We start from the raw sequence: 15,933 nt of genomic DNA on the forward strand, positions 1-15,933 counted from the left end.
TTAAAAATAGTTGATCGGCCCTTATTTTTTAATTTTTTCGAGACATTGCTGATTTGAACCTTTGATATGTTTGGTAAAAATCTGACAAGAATTGTATATGTGAGAGTGCTTATAATTAGTGGCTTACAATGCAATCTTCCATAAAATTTATATTTCCAAGGGCACAAGTCTTTTAAATATAGCTGATAGGCTCTTATTTTCGATCTTGTCCTAGACATTGCTGATATAAGTTTGCTAAAAATCTGGGAGAATTGTACACGAGAAAGCGCTTACAATGTAATTTTCCATATAATTAATATTTACAAGGGACATTCCTCTTTAAAAAATAGTTGATCGACACTGATTTTCTGACTTGTCGCAGACATTGCTGATATAAACCTTTGATAAGTTTGATAAAAATCTGGCAAGAATTGTACATGGGAGAGCGCGCTAAAAATGCAATTTTGCATAAAATGAATATTTCCAAGGGCATAACTCTTTTAAAAATAATTGATCAGTACTTATTTTCAATTTGTCGAGACAATGCGGATATAAAGCTCTGATATAAGTTTGGGAAAAATCTGGCAAGAATTGTACACGTGAGAGATCTTACAAGACCGGACGGACGTACACCCGGTATTTCTATGTCCCCCGCAACGAGTCGCGCGGGAGACAAAAGTATCATATCCGCATTTCGACGGTCCTCTTTTCATCAGTATAAAATTGCTTGATACCAGCAATGATGGATTCAGTGGGAGAATATGGGAGGTGGAGAGGGTATATATCATTTGCTACGTATACGTATGAAGGCTTTACAGCAAAAAAATATAAAAATAGTTTTACAAGACGTCATAACTATTAGGACTAGGTTAAATATGGTTGTGGAGCAGGACCTGCTTACCCTTCCGGAGCACCTGAGATCACCCCGGTTTTTTTGTGGGGTTCGTGTTGCTTGGTCTTTAGATTCCTATGTTGTTTTTTTTATACTGTTATTTGTCTTTTGATCGTTTTTCGTCAAGGCATTGTCAGTTTGGATTTTACGAATGAGTTTGAATATCCCCTTGGTATCTTTCGCTTCTTTTTTTAAACTTTTCTATAGTTATTCTTATCTGTACTTATATTTCACTGACCTTTTTTTCTTATTTATCAGGATATTATTTCACAAATAAGATATGTGAAATTATTTCTAGTTTTGCTACATATTTTTCAGTATATTTTTTTTCCTTTTTATAGTGTCATTATGAAAAAGAAAACTTTTGTTTCAAACGGACGATATTTTACTGCAAAATTATTTCCGGTTATTATTTTAAACATTTAACATCTGTGATATTATTTCCGATTTCAATTCAATTGTGTTTTTTTTATCAGTACTTTAGCTTTTATTTAATTATTCCATGATAAATCCATAGCATTTGCAAAGATTTATTATTTTTTATTAATTTTTCGATATTTTTATAATCTTTTAATATATATGACTACAGGGCGGGGGTACTTTGGCTCAAAGCAACAATATAACACCTTCTGTCTGTAAAATCTTTCTAGTGAAAATGTCATGTCATAGAAAAAAATGTAACAGCGAAATTATTTCCTACGGAAAGAATCTTACAATATCATATGTAATAAGTTTACCAACGGATGTTATTCCACTGTTTAAACATATTGATAGTTTAATCAATATTTGATTGGTTGAGACTATCCCACGTGTCATTGAACAAATCTTCATATTCCATTCTGAGGATCATATTCCCCTCTGAAATGTCGGGATTACTTCGTGCGACGTTACGCGCGGTTAATGTACATAACGTTTCGAACTTCTTATTCTTCTTAAAATAGCGATAGCAAAAATCATTATCATGTTCAAATTTATTTCAGACGATAAAACAAAAAGACTTATAATTAAATTTTGATCCTTACTGTTTATCAATGGGTATGTCGTGTTTAGTTTGACTTACAAAAACAAGCGGATAAGAAAAAAAATGTATGCAAAATAATATTTGATGTATTGATAGTAAACAAAGCATAGGCAGTGGAATAAAACATTCATTTCCCTTTGCCTCGGGAGATATGAAGATTTGCTAACCCTCGAAAAATCATATTTCCCTCGGGCAGAGCCCTCGTGAAATATGAATATTCTTGGGTGAACAAATCTTCATATCTCCCTCCAGCACGGGAAATAAATGTATATTATTTCATTCGGAAAGAATAGAGTTGTTTCGTTCATATTTTGTCTCGTGTAATTATACCCTGGTTGCTCAACCCGTTATAACGTTACTAACAGAGAGGGCTCGGCCTGTGCTTTCGCTCCAAGTCTTAGGACAACATACTGGCAATCCGCAAAACCAACACAATACAACAACAACAGGTGTCAGAAACCTAGAAATACCAAGAAGTGACGATTGCGCTCCATGATATAACAAATAACCAAGATCGACAAAACATACTGTCAATTTAGAAGTTCATGCAAGGTTTTGATTAATGCAAATAATTGGACTGGTTTTTATTAATGCAAATAATGGGACTGGTTTTTATTAACAAATAATTGGACTGGATTAGTATCGCAATAACAAGTACTCGTGATATCTGATACAAACATCTGTATGAAACTTTTCTTGAAATCGCAATTATTAATCTCGCATTTTTATTTGCTTTTAAAAAATCGCAATACTAAATCCATGCACTAATTTCTGAATTTACAGTATTTAATAAACAAAGACAATAAAGCACAAACATCACAGGATCTCCTTATGAAATTTACACCGAGAATGTTCAATACATTTTCATATTCGAACCTCACTTTACGGGAGAAGACCGGCCGGTGCATTTGCTGTGAAAAATAACCACAATACATAAACCAAGTAAAATGAATGTGTTTGGCCATTATGTTACATTTATAAGTTTGTTTGAAATGCTAAATTTACACACTTGAAGTTAAGACGTGACCGATTACTTAAAAAAAAACCAAACAAACTGTACACTAGCAGTTTTAAAAAAAACTTACTTCAATCAATCAAGTTAATAAAAAAAGAAATTTTCTTGAGCAAGGCTCGAACAATTCAGAAAATTAACGATCGTTATACTAAAATATTGCTCTCTGATTAACCATATTCTTTATTATCGCTAACAAAATATACCCTTCTCATACTCATAAAACAGTCAAGATTCTACTTCGTCAAAATTATCTTTCTATTACGCCACCTAATTTTTACAATCGTAAAAATGAAAGCCATTGTAGAAATGACGCGCTGTCAATTTAGCTCTTGAAAATCGATAAATTTATCCACAGAGCATCATTAAGATCTTTATATGCCAGTTGTGGTTTAAAAGACAAATGCATCTACTAGCTATTGAGCATCATTTAATGTACTTTTATGTCTTTAGTGTCAACTTAAAAACTATTGTCTGATCCGTTGTCATGGAGGATTTTCGAAAGTTCAAAAACATTAAAAAAAACTCTAATTAAATATAAAGTGGAGGGGCAGAAACAAAATTTCAGAGGTTGAAAACTAATAACCCTAGATAACACACACAAAAATGAAGTTTTTTTTTTGAAGTTATGCATTTTTATGATCCACTCGTCAAGTACTTTTAGTAAAAATTTGTTATTCAAACACAAATACTCTGTTGTTGTGATTCATTAAAAAGGTATTTCACCTGACCCATGCATATATTTTATTTTTTAGTACTGTGACTGTTTAAGGTTATTATATCAATCTGTAGCCTAAATATGTAAAAATAATAGAATCTGAAGCGAGATGATGTATCAAATATTTTAGCTTTTTACGTTTTCAAAAAATAATATTTAACCCAACACGCCTGAACATAAAAAGGTGACTGTACTCGACTTTCTATTTTCGATGAAATTATTTAGGTTTTTTCCCCAATAAACTGACGCCGGGGACAGAGTTGAAAATTAATGCTTTTAAAAAGGATCAATATTTTATCTTTCTGTGGATTTTTTTTCGGCGGAATTTATGCTTATGCACAAAACAATCCACATATATTTTCACCTACCACAATCGACTGTTTTGTGAAACTTTGTCTCCATACTATAATTCATACCTGCCAACCCTCCCGTTTTGAGCGGTAGTCTCCCGCACAAACGACGAAATTCCGGAAATCTCCCGCTTGAGGATATTTTAACCCGGTTCGTATTTCTCGGTATTTTTCATTACTGTCAATAGAAATAAACAAACAATGGGCAATCATTTGAAAAAATTTCATGTTCGATTTATAAGTAGAAATAAGAAGATGTAGTATGAGTGCCAATGAGACAACTCTCCATCCAAGTCACAATGTGTAAAAAGTAAACAATAGTATAGGTCAAAGTACGGCCCTCAACACGGAGCCTTGGCTCACACCGAACAGCAAGCTATAAAGGGCCCGAAAATGACTAGTGTAAAACAATTTAAACAGGAAAAACAACGGTTTAATCTATATAAAAACGAGAAACACTTAAGAACCACATCAATTAAGTACATGTATTCGAAAATCATTTCTGCCATGCCAACTCCAACAAAAAAGAGGTCTCTGTCTGGAACAAGCAGCAATGTAAAAAAGAATTTCAATTCTACGACCAAGTTCACTCGGTAATGAATCTCGATTTTGCACATTATGTTCAGTCAACTTTTCAGTTGCTCCTGATGGTCTATATATATACGACGTTAAAAAGTGTGCTAAGTGTGAGATTCGCAACAAGACAGTAGAGTCTAAAAAGTACAAAATCGATGAGGTTCTTCTTCCTAGAAAAAATAGCTCAAACTGAACATAGGTCAGAATTGGCAATGACTCTATATGCTCTTTTATTTCTTTTTAAAAAAAATCCAAATATGGAATACTATGAGTATTGTCCTGACTCAGAGGTATGGAAAAAGGGTAAAATAGCTTGTATAGATCATTACGATAAATTGAAGAAATAAAGTATATTTATTAACTCTTATTGGTATTTTCTGGGACATAATATATTAACAGTATAATAGTCCCTGGTGTTTTGTAGTGTACAGGTCGCATAACACGTGTATAAAATCCTAAGTTATGCACCTTCATTTAACTTTTACAGTCCATATAGAAACGGATGTAAACAATTCAAATATACCAACTTGGCCTTTTTTATCTTCTGCAAAAAAAAAAGTTCCATTTCTTTTGTTTAATTTCAAATGGGTATCCGCCTGAAAATAACTATCTAGTGTACAATTCTTTCTATTTTTCGGAACGGATACGTAAAATGAATTTTAAATGTTTGCCTCTAAAAAAACGAAACATAAATAAATAGTAAAACTAGATATGATCGATGCCCCCTCATCTGCTATGCCATATGCATGATAATTGTTCCACATACATACTTTAGATTTGACCAACAGTGATGTTGAAGTACTACTTGAATTGTCACAAGTTGCGCTGTAATGCACAAATGATGCACAGCCTTACCATTATAAATTATACATTGAACACTATGCATGATGATCTATCTTTTATTTTTATTCTGAGTACAAAAAAGTCCAAATACCTGGCATTTGAGAATATTTGAAAAAAATCTAAATCCTGTGGACATGCACACCTCACTCTGTTTTGCGTAAAAACATCCTACAAAATATTAAAGCTGTCGCGCAAAAAACTGTAGGAGGTGATAGCCGGACATATCATGTATCTTTATCCGGACGGACGGACGGACAGGGGTAAATTAATATGCCACTCGACATTTTGTCGCGGGGCATAAAAATAAAAGTCAAACATTGAAACTGAATAAAATAAAAATATAGTTCAACTTACCAGTATAAAAGTTTTCACCAATATAAAGAAATATACAAGTTTAGACAGCGAGTCTCTAGCACGAGAAAAATGATCCCCGCGAAAACTCTAAGGACAACACTCAGGTTAAATATATTTATAACTAAAAATAGAAAGGGTATTTACACAACTCATTTATACGTTACACTTTGTCCCATCTAATGTCAACATATCAAGCTCTCTTCAGAGAGTAAATTCTTACGGTTAAAGTTCATGTGGACCCTTTGGCTAAAATGGCTGCATTTTCACCTCCAAATTTAATCTGAGTACAGACAAACCTGTATATCTGGAAAAGTTTTAAGGCATAGCATGCCCTAGATAAATAAAATTCAAATATATTTTATGTTTTAGAAAATATAAAAAATCTCAAACAGATCACATTGAATCGTAATAAAAAAAAATCTCAAACATATCACATTGAATCGTAATCAAAAAAATTATGACGTCTTGAATTAACCACCCCCTTTTATTATAAAACGATAATTGTGCTTGTAAACACACTTTAGTTTATTCGCATGGCGATTATATATAAACTGTAAATATTTCAAGAAGAAAATAAAAGTTTACCATGAATAGTTTCCTGCACGTAGTCGTTTTCAGTCAAATATGCCTTGCAAACAATAACTCGAATAATTCAGTCGTTATATTCCACTGGTCTACGATTCAATGTGATCTGTTTGAGATTTTTTGATGAATGCTACAATTATAATGATTTCTTTCAAGAGGTATATCATACTGAGAATTATTTTAGCAGTAGTTATGCTAATGTAGTAATGACAGGAATGCATAAGCTATAACTCATATAGGCTTTCTTGAAAAATTTCAATGACATCAATGACAATGTTAACAGGAACAAAACAATGACATGCTCTCATCTATAATATGAGGCAGGCATTACCTGTGAAATGGAATGAAGTCTGTATGAATTATTTTTTTTAATTCAAACATATTTTAACTTCAAAATCTGTTAAAAACGAAACGGAAATACCGCAACGTTTCCGATTTCGGTTCTGTTGTTAGGGATTTTAGTTGTGACGTTATTTATGTTATCGAATTCATGGTAAACAAAGAAACGCTATCATCGTGTAACGGTTTTTCATAACAAGCCATTCAAGGAATTATTAAAAATGAAATTGGTATTGCGTTCCTTCCTATATTTTACTAGACTGATAAATAAAGACTCATGCAAACGAGACCGGAAAAAGGGAGTAGATTTCTACGCAAATGCGGGAAAACAAAAAAGTCTGAAAATAAAAAAGTTACCGATTTTGAGTTCATTAGTAGAATGAAAATTTCGGGATTTTTTCCCGATTTTATTTTTTTTTAATTTTATTGATTTTTCTACCGTAAAAGGGGACTTCGTCCCCTTATTATAGTTATTTAGGTGCGTGTGTTGCATAAGTCTCTCATTGTTTGTCCTTTTGGGCTTTGGATTTACATAACATACATTGAATCAGGCAAACATAGTTTTATCCACATTGTAATGAATAAATCTAGTTAATATTTTGCCAGGTAGTACAAATAAGTATACATTGCTAATTGAAGTTCATTTAATTTTCAAAAAACTAATGTTTTATAACCTTTTTCAGGTGGCAAACCCACCATACAGAGACTTATATCTACTGCCATTCCCAGTCTATTTTCCTGGACCAAGCAAAATGAGCAAGAGACTGAATCATCCGCAAAAAGAAAAATCAGGGCAGTTTCCCGTGAAAACAAAAGAACTAAACTGTAAAACAATATCTGAATCTAGTGTTAAGAATATTGTGTATGCACATGGATTGTTTTTATGTCTAAACAGTGGCGAGAGGCTATAGCTAACACTTGGCCATCTAGTGGTTTAGTCAGGTGTTTTTAGCCATCTGACTTCAAATTAATGTTTCCTACAACTAGGATTATTATTGAAAGCAAAGAATGTCCCGTGAAAAAACCTAAAGCTCTGTTAAGCTCCTAGAGCTCAACAGGCAACCTTTTCATCATATGAAAACAGAAATACTGAAAATACTTGTATGTTCGACACCTGGTGGTTTAGTCAACTATGTCTCTAATGCATACATGTATGTTGGTTGTACCAGTGACCGTCAAATAGTTGAACGATGTAGAATAGTTCAATTATGTGATCCAGGTGACAGTGTAATGGCAGATAAAGGTTTTAATGTGCAAGATTTGTTTGCTAAAATGGATGTTGCCATCAATATTCCAACTTTTTTCAAAAAGAGAAACAGAATTACATTTTTGTAGTTCGAAAACTATTATACAGGATAGAAAAGTCTCCAATAAATGTGTGCATGTAGAGCGAACTATTGGACTTGGCAAAACATACAAAATTCTAACAAATCCTATGAATGGAACTGAAAAAAAATTTCATCTGAAATACATTTAGTTGTTTTAATTATGTTGTGTAATTTAGGAACTTGTATTGTGCCAAAGGATGCATAAATGAAAGTGACGCAATGAATTTTGTTCTGATATATATATTTACAATTACATGTACATGTAAATTGTTATGCATATGAAAATAAGGGGATGTGCCCACAGTGGTATGATATTCAGTGAGTTTATCAAACCAAAGTGCATAAGAAATGGGTTTAAGTGGGTTTAAGCAGTTACAGGTGTTATTGTAAACCGTACAACTTTTAGCTACCGCTTTACAAGCAGAACCAAATACAATGAAAGTCCCAACTATGTATTGGCTTCCGAAGCTACACAAAACACCTTACAAATATAGATTTATTTCGTCTTCAAGCCATTGTTCCACTACTAAATTGTCTATTCTTCTTACCAGTACACTTGGTACAATCAAAAACCTGATAATAAATTGTTCAAATAAGGCCTTCGAAAATAGTGGAATTAATTACTTTTGGAGTGTCAAGAACTCGTTGGAAGTACTTGATAAATTACATGCATATATTGGTGATTTTGAATCTGTTCAAAGTTTTGATTTTTCTACCCTATATACCATATTGCCTCACATTCTCATTAAGAAAAAATTCACACACCTAATTAAATGGGCATTTAAAAAGTCAGAATGTGAATATATATGTTCAAACTCTTTTAGGTCATTTTTTAGTAGCAATAAACAAAAAAACTATGTCAACTGGACATGCTTTGATACTATATATGCCCTTGTATTTTTACTAGATAACATTTTTGTTCGCTTTGGAGATTCCGTATATCGTCAGGTTATCGGAATTCCAATGGGGACTAACTGTGCACCACTTATTGCGGACCTTTTTTTGTATTGCTATGAGTTACATTTTATGACAAAAAGCAGCAAAGACCCATCGAAACAACATCTGATACACAAATTTAATAATACTTTTAGATATTTGGATGATATTTTGGCTCTCAATAATGACGACTTCAGTATGTATACTAACGAAATTTATCCTGTTGAACTTACTTTAAATAAAGCTAATACTAACAATGACCACTGCCCTTTCCTCGATCTTGATATCTATATCATTAATGGAAAGCTTAATACTAAAATATATGATAAAAGAGATGATTTTTCATTTCCTATCGTTAATTATCCATTTTTAGATGGTGACGTTCCCTTGTCACCATCTTACGGTGTTTATATATCTCAACTTGTACGATTCGCTCGTGTATGTAACAATGTTTTAGATTTTAACGAGAGAAATTTATGTATTACTGAAAAATTATTACACCAGGGTTTTCGATATCACAAACTAGTCAAAACATTTACTAAATTTTATCATCGGTATAAGGACATCATTCGTAAATATAGCTCAACATGCAGACTTCTTATACGTTCAGGTATTTCACATCCAATTTTTTATGGAAATATTCTTTATAAAGCACAAAAATGTCAGTATTTACCTCTGAAGCTAACAAAACCTTTAAATAGACTTATTAAGAAGGGATATAGTTACGATACTGTTGTCAGGTCATTAAAGATTGCATATTTTGGCGTTAATATTGATTCACTTATAGGGTCTTTGCATCGGCACTAAACACATTTATTTAAAAACAAGTTGTTGGCATGACACGGGTTATGTTCGTCTCATATATGTTATGATGGTATGATACTAAACCCCTAACGGGAAGGATTGTGCCTGATATTCATATGATGAAGACATAATCTTTCAATCAGTTTAATTGAAGTCTGGAGCTGGCATGTCAGTTAACTGCTAGTAGTCTGTTGTTATTTATGTATTATTGTCATTTTGTTTATTTTCTTTGGTTACATCTTCTGACATCAGACTCGGACTTCTCTTGAACTGAATTTTAATGTGCGTATTGTTATGCGTTTACTTTTCTACATTGGCTAAATGTATAGGGGGAGGGTTGAGATCTCATAAACATGTTTAACCCCGCCGCATTTTTGCGCCTGTCCCAAGTCAGGAGCCTCTAGCCTTTGTTAGTCTTGTATTATTTTTAATTTTAGTTTCTTGTGTACAATTTGGAGTTTAGTATGGCGTTCATTATCACTGAACTAGTATATATATTTGTTTAGGGGCCAGCTGAAGGACGCCTCCGGGTGCGGGAATTTCTCGCTGCATTGAAGACCTGTTGGTGACCTTCTGCTGTTGTCTGTTCTATGGTCGGGTTGTTGTCTCTTTGACACATTCCCCATTTCCATTCTCAATTTTAATCTCCAACAATGAGAAAAACTCATACCGTGTAGAGAATTTCAGAGATCTTACAACTTTTGTTTTTTGGGTTGAAATATTTTCTTCTATTGTCTTACAAATATGGAGAGGTGGTTAAAATGCTATATATATATATTGAGACAACTATTATGACAGTGACCAAACAACGAGTTTTCAAGATGTCATTTTTTTCTTAGTTAAGAACTTCTTTTTTCATTCATAATTAGTCAGGGGTGCTACTTAAACAAGTGATTTCAGGATCACTTCTTCGAGTGATTTCGGCTGTGAAATATTAAATTTTTTCACAAAAATAGACACAGATTTTTAAAATCACTGAAACAAGTAATTTGAGAAGTTAAAATGTAATCACTTCAATAAGTGTTTATAACATTTTCTTGATATTTTTCACACAAGCATGCTTTTTTTTAATGGTAAAAAGACAAGAATTCCATTGAAAAAACAACTACATGCAGAAATTGTCTTTTGCTTGATCATGTTGATAAGCCTGTCCGTTTTTACAGTTTATTTAAAATATGCAAAAACTGGAATAAGTTTGTAGATCAGGACAAAACCTTGAAGTAGATCATTCTAACTTTAAAGAAAACCAATCAGGTTACCTAATATTGTTGACCTTTGTCTGATAGTAAGAGTAGTTAATGAATATTTGATTACAGAAAAATTCCCAAGGGTACTTTTAAAAGCTTTAGCGCACTAACTTACTGCCCAAGCTTCTGGTGAAATTATTATGCAAGAGAAAGGGATAATCGATCTATATAGGAAAATTATAGAAAAGTTTGTCAAAATATGGAAAATCAATGAAATTAGCATTTGAAGATCAAAGGAAACATCAAAATCACTTAAATAGGTGATAACTGAGTTTATCAAATCACTGAAATAGGTGATAATGAAATCACTTGTTTAAGTAGTACCCCTGACTGATAAATTAGTTTATACTTGGAAATAATTTTGCTTGGAGTTACATATAGTTTATAGAAAAAGTATTGTCATCGAAAGAGTTGACATGTTGCAATGTACATTTGACATTATGTTATTTGATGTTCTTGCAATACACACAATACAGTGACTAAGCAATCATTTATTAACTACTTTTCATAGGATGGAAGTCATTGAATATGCAAATATAATCAATAATAAAAAATAGTCCATTTATATTAATAAGGAAAAGTTCTTTTATGTATTAAAAGAGCGTACACATGGTGAGGTACAGAAAATCATATATACAAGATTCAAATTTATTTTCTGATGTATAGGAAGAAAATGTGTACCCCATTGTTAAATTTGCATTGCTTTTAAGATTAAAATAGATATTTTGAGATTGACTGTATGTTACAATAGTTTACAAATGAAATTAATATACAGTTCCATATAAAGTGTAATTTATAATTATGCCACAATATCTATTATCACCAACCATGCCAAAATATATGCTTGGTATATCCAATATGTAACTCCACAGATACACACATATTCTATGTGCTAGTTAATTATATCAAAGTAACAGTCATACAAATTGCCCTTAAACATCAAAGTGTACTGAGATTTAATACCAACATTCTTGTTGGCATACTTTACCATGAGCTGTGTTGCATATACATGGCATATAAACAAGTGTTCACCATATTATTAAAGCTGTTGAATCGAAGGATAGCAGGGGGCTCGGTGGCCGAGTGGTATAATTAGTTACTACTGTAATCACTAGCCAGTCAACACTGAGGTTGTGAGTTCGAACCCCGCTCGTGCGGGTGCACTCGACTCCAATCTTAATTGACTAGGATTGTCAGTTTTCCTATCGAAGGTCGGTGGTATTCTCCGGGCACTTCGGCTTTCTCCACCAATGAAAACTGGCCGCCACGAAATAGCCCAAAAAGCGGTGCTTAAAAGTGGCGTTAAAACGCCAAAAAATCAAAATCAAATCGAAGGATAGCAGGTAAATACCATCATACATATATAAAATGATAGATAGACAACGTCATTAATGCACGATAAGCTCAACAGGAGTCTTCTACATAGTTCTATGCTACCAAATCCAAATTTTATATAAAAGAAAGAAGTCAAAGGTTTCCCATCATAGTTTAGTTACATACATTTTTTTTGGTACCTGAGTTCGTTGAATATGGATCATAATACAAATAAGGAGATGTGGTATGATTGCCAATTAAACAACTATCATCCATGCTTACTAGTAACAAACCACATTTGCAAAGTTGAATAAAATACAGTTGAACTGGTATTTATTCCCAAAAAGAAAATGCCCAACTATATTAAACAGTATTTGATTATAAACATAGATAAACAAGTTACAATCTGGACATAATGCACTAGTTCATAAACAAGATGGAACAATCACCTTCATGATATAATGCTCAAAATATGCATATGACATTCATGAAACTTGTTCAATATCATTAGAGAACTCTAAATCTTAAATACCGGTAGCCACCTCTGATAAGTACACTGTACTATGCAAGATAATGATATAACTGGACTAAAAATACACACAACCTGTAATTAACTGCCTTTACAGCGCTTTCGCGCTTTGATTAAAAGGGGGTGCCAACCCAAAGGTAAAAAGGGGAGTTCCAGTCATATGTCCCCATTCAAAAGCATTGATCGTAAATAAGGGGGGTTCCAGCCCCAGGACCCCCATCCCCTTGGATTGCCCCCAAAAAGGGGGTTCTTACATATGCAATATGTATTTTTGTATGTTACATGTAAGCGTGGCCGGTCGTCGAATTTCTAATCAAAACACACCTATGCCTCAGTATGTTCGACTACGAATGTTTGTTAAATGTTGAGAAGAGAAGAGGGAGGGTTTTTTTTTTTTATATAAAACCGTAACATGTAAAATACATTTATTATTACCTTCATTAAACTGATACATGTAAGTACTTTGAGTTATAAATATTGCGTTATCTTCAGTCTCTTCTGCCAAATCTAACGAATGACTCGACATGTCGTCCGTCTTATACCCGTCCATATTGACAACTGCATACCATGAGCATGATGTATTTTTTTTGGTAATAAGAATGCACGATACGGCCAACTTTGACATGCTGAACCATATTAGCACATGGATTTAACGGGAATATGCCATGAAAACGGCAACTTTGACATTTGTAAAATCTACTCACTTGTCAAAGTTTGAATGAAGATGTCAAAGTAAGGTTACTAGTGGGGTTTCATTTAAAAAAAAATGATTATTAATCATGGCATAGATATAATAGCCATAGATAAAGTACTCAGAATATATCACACTGAGCCCCATATAGTTTCCTTTGAAATATCAAACGCACGGCACGGCGCGAAGTGGCCTGCGATGTAGATGATATCTGCCGACTTCCTCCCAATAGACTAATTTCTTATCATAATTATATTTAAATTATCGGGCACGCGTCTTATCAGCTGATAATTAATATGCGTTACCTGTCTCAAGTAAAAATATGCCGTGAGGCGGTAGCAATGAAAAGCGTCTGGTTGTAAAAATTGTTCGGATTGTAATTTATTTGGAGAAAATCGGTCAACAAATAAAAAGGTTATGCTGTTGTTGAAATAATAGAATAGAGAAATTATGGAAAATGGACTTAACAGGCACGTAAAATTAAATTGCCATAGCACTTGCATCGGTTGCACTCGGGAAATAAGACCTGTATGATTGACAAGAGGAGACATATCAACTACTGATGGTATACGTGGTCGAATTTTTCTATGGCGAGTTAAAGACAATTCTTTTTTATCGAGATTCAAAACAGTATAATCACATTTTAGACCAGAAAAACGAAATTATTATATTTTAGAACACAAAAAAAGTGTTGAAACTTTCTGTCGTAACGGTAACACGAAGTTTTTGAAAAATAAAGAGAAAAAAATGAATACATTATAAATTTTAAAACGCCGTTTGGTAAAGAAAACGTAAGTGGTGGACATACTGAATACATTAAATAATTGGGAAATAGCACAATTATCATGTCTCTGATTTTTTTTCTTTTATATATATAATACTTTTCCGCTTACATTTTTGTTGTTGCTTGTTTTGCAATTAAATAGCGGATGGTTTAATCTGATTGTCGATTTCATTTTTGAAGTAAACAATATATATCCTTCTTAGAATTGTGTTAGGGGTGTTATTCGTACTATAAATACGGCTATATAACCCTCCATAAGTCTGCCCGTTTAGTTGTCAACGTACTTTTTGTGTACTTTATTTTTATAACTTCTTTGGTCTGGTATGAAACTAGTTGTGTATTTTCTATTACTGTGATTTATTATATGATCGTTGATTTCACAACGTTCGGTGGAAAATATTTGATGAATATTCAGGACTTATAAGAACAATGTAATTATACATCGATCACCTTGACTTGTATTTTAAGCACGTATATAAACATTCCAAAAAAAAATGATGTACCGGAAGATAACGATAACTACCGAACTTGTCCGAAGAATGACATATTACTCTCCCGATTCACAATTTATTAGATATCGATAGACGGCAATTGCCAATGAAGGCTAATTAACACCAAGCGTGACATGTATATAATAAGAGGGTGATAAAATTTCGGCAAATATCATCTGCTTTTGATGTGGGTTCAGTACTTTATCTATGGCTATTATATCCATGATCATGGTTTGATACTGTCAAAAAAATGCTATGCATTCTTTTTCATTTAATATTCAATGTAAACAAATATAGGGTTTAGCATCGGGTGTAAGTTAGTTATACACTTCGGGGTACGGTGCGTCTGGATGAGAAACCCCTCTGGCCGTTGTTATGTTGACACCTATCCCTCAGTGTATAACTATTACATATGTTTTGGTGATTTAATGGGAATATATGATATATATATAAACCAGAAAAAGTCATTTTTTAAAGTCAAGAATACCTTTTCTTATTCAAATTTTCTTTAAAAAACCCGGACCATTTGTTTAAAAACCCGGACGGTTTCACTGTTGCTCTCGAAAAAACCCGCACAGTATTAAACACTGAATGTTTTGGTTAAATACAGGGAAATTGTGCTTCTTTGTTGCTCAAAACATGTAAAGTATTCAAAATAAGATGGGTAGTCATGTAAAAAACTATTATAAAATACGAAATAGCAGTTAATTGACCTTATCGCATGTTTTATCACTCGAAAAAAACGATCTACACTCGAAAAAAATGGACCGATTCACTCGAAAAACCACGATCCTAGCCGGACACTATACCTACCGTGTTATCGATGTGGTCTCCGTTCCACGCTTGATACACGCAGATGTGTATTGTTATGTTCTGCTCCGTATTTAACAGAAGAAATAGCTTACCTGGATCTTACATTATTTAATGACTTCCTTAAATCTACAAATCGACTTTATTTATGAATGGTTCATTTTTTATTTGTTAACTCCTGTTCCTGAATCCTGCTTATGATCAGATCAGATTCTTCATTAAGATAACTAATAGTACATTAGTGTTTTCCATTACAAATCATATGATAATATACAAAACAACATTTCAAAGTTTTACATGTAGTATATATATATATAAAATACAATTGTA

General features: G+C 32.8%; 1 protein-coding gene across 1 annotated transcript in view; it reads right to left on the minus strand.

Annotated features, from left to right (window-relative positions):
- The window catches only part of LOC127701844 (uncharacterized), a 347,060-nt gene extending 331,362 nt beyond the window's left edge, over positions 1-15,698 (minus strand). The window contains exon 1 of the mRNA XM_052205819.1: positions 15,607-15,698. The gene's annotated coding sequence lies outside the window, so the exon portion shown is untranslated. The remainder of the gene's footprint in view (positions 1-15,606) is intronic.
- Positions 15,699-15,933: the final 235 nt, after the last annotated feature.

Source organism: Mytilus californianus, unplaced genomic scaffold (genome assembly GCF_021869535.1).
Source record: "Mytilus californianus isolate M0D057914Y unplaced genomic scaffold, xbMytCali1.0.p SCAF_5, whole genome shotgun sequence".
In the NCBI taxonomy this organism is placed as follows: domain Eukaryota; kingdom Metazoa; phylum Mollusca; class Bivalvia; order Mytilida; family Mytilidae; genus Mytilus; species Mytilus californianus.